Source organism: Lactuca virosa, chromosome 5 (genome assembly GCF_052849685.1).
Source record: "Lactuca virosa cultivar CGN04683 chromosome 5, Lactuca_virosa_CGN04683_v6, whole genome shotgun sequence".
Classification (NCBI taxonomy): domain Eukaryota; kingdom Viridiplantae; phylum Streptophyta; class Magnoliopsida; order Asterales; family Asteraceae; genus Lactuca; species Lactuca virosa.
The window spans coordinates 139,409,097-139,411,390 of NC_136430.1; the positions used below are offsets into that span (position 1 = coordinate 139,409,097).

A 2,294-nucleotide genomic window follows, 5' to 3' on the forward strand; every position below is an offset into this window, starting at 1 on the left:
TAAAAATCAGCTTATTGCGGTAGGAATAAGCTAAATAAGCAAGGGGGGGGGGGGGAAATGTTTATTGTTTATTGCTTATTGCTTATTGGTCATTTTACTCATATAAGTTGTTTTGTTTGCCAAACACTTAAGATGCTTATTGCTTATTGCTTATTCCCACCGCAATAAGCTAATCCAAACACATTTAAAAAAAGTGTTTATTCCCGCGCGCGCAATGAGTAAATAAGCAATAAACTAATAAGCTAAAAAATATTTATCAAAACACCCCCAAAGTCTGAATTTTTTCAAAAAAAAGACGCGTTTCCTATTTTGCCCTAAACCACGATCAAACACGCCTACTCTTCTCTTCTGTGTGCGTCTGCTTCCCTTCACCACCAATTCTCCGATGACACCGCCTGAAACGACGCCGCCCACCCCAACGTCGACGCCGCTGCACCCCTGCAACGCCGACGCCGCCGCACCCGCTCCGCCTCCAACTTGTTTTTTCGGATTATGCCCTAAAGAAGGTTCGTTTCTCTTCTTCTGAAAATCGAAAATCAAAATTGGAATGTGCTCGTTTCTCTTCTTCTGTTTCTTCATTCTTTCCCCCCGAAACTCGAAAATCAAAAATTGAAATCAGGTGTTGATGTTATGCCATCAGTTTCTGATTTGTTCAATCGAAATCAGTTTTTGATGTTATGCTCGATTTTGAGTATCAGATGCTATTTTTTTCTTCTTCCTCTTAAAATCGAGTTCTAGATATTAGGGTTGTTTTTGTCTTTTTTTTTCTGATGTGGTTTGTTCTTCTGAAAATCGAGTCTTTTTATGTTGAAATTGTATGTAGTTTGTTCTGATGTGCTTGAAACTCACAGCTGAAATTATGTTAATTTGTTGTTATGTTGAAATGGTCGTTGAAATCAAATGGTCTTGATGTTATGCTGAAATCTGATATTGAAATCGGATGTTCTTGATCTTATGTTGATGATTTTTGCAAGTACTATCATTTTCTACAAATTTTCTACAAGTGCTGATGTTTTTTGTGAGTTTATGTTTCCCTGAATTCAGTGATTTCATAGAAAAATTTATTTTTCTTCTTTTTTTCTGAAATCAGATGTGGAGTATAGTTTTATGCAAATGCTGAATATAAATGCTATTTCTTCAGATTTTGTATAGCTGAAATTTTATATGTATATCTAAAATTTGTTGTTGAACTTTGCTGATTTGTTCTATTTTATTTAAAATGTGTTTGTAGTTACTAAATACAAGTTGCTGATTTTATTCATTTGCTGAAATCTATTGCTAATCTTGCTGTTATGTGCTAAATTTTTGTTGAAATCTATTGTTCAGTGACTAGGATTGGTGAATAGAAGTTGATGGTGTCGTGAAGGCTGCGATGATGATGATAAAGGTCGATGACAGGTGGGTGCCCGGTGATGGTGTATGATGGTAGCGTGTAATGAAGAGGGTGATGGGTTGTTGCATGTTAATGGTGAAGATGTCCTCTGTGTGTTTCTGTAGATTAACAACATTTTTTCATTCACATGTTCAAGAACCAAAAAGATCATATGCATTATTTCATGTAAACCTTGTATGGGGTGTGATGTTGACCAAATTATTGGCTGATAACTATAATGAAATATTTGGTTGTTTAGTTTACATTGTACTTTGATGAAAAAAAATCACATGCATGATGTTCATTTCTAGCATCTTACTTTGATGTAATTTTTTTTCAAGAATATGATGTTGTAATTTAAAGAAATGATACAGAAGGGTAAAATGGTCATTTTTATCATTCAGCACAAAAATTCAGAGCTTCCAACCAAACAGCATGGTAAAATTCAGATCTTAAAAATCCAGACCCTCTTAGAAATTCAGACCTTTTAAAAATTCAGATCTTATAAATTCAGATCCTACCAAACAACCCCTCAGTCTTTTTCAATGAAGCACATTTGACCCCCCCCCCCCCCCCATGGCACTGAACCACATCTCCTTTTGGATAATCTCTGCAACCATTGCAGTGTATTCTTTAGCTGCATTCTCAAAAATCTCTTCGGCTACCTTCATTTGATGTTGAGCCAGCTGGTGAATATCTCATCTTCCAAATTGAAGCAGATCTCTCTTGTCAAACAGGCGAAAGCAACCATCTGAAAATTTGATGACAGCAGAAGCTGTGGATTCATCATAAACCCAGTAGATCATATTTCTCAGAGAACCATCGTAAAAATTTTGCAACACTGGAATCTGTCTCACTTGGTTGGTAGGTGGCCACAACACCGTATTGAAAGGCTCATTAGTCCTTGGATCCAGTATGTGAC

General features: G+C 36.1%; 1 long non-coding RNA gene across 1 annotated transcript; it reads left to right on the forward strand.

Moving 5' to 3' along the window:
- The first annotated feature begins 340 nt into the window (after positions 1-340).
- LOC145116098 (uncharacterized) lies at positions 341-1,635 on the forward strand. The gene is made up of 2 exons (XR_013711869.1): positions 341-506; positions 1,327-1,635. It is a non-coding gene; the product is annotated as an uncharacterized LOC145116098 (long non-coding RNA).
- The last annotated feature ends 659 nt before the right edge of the window (positions 1,636-2,294 follow it).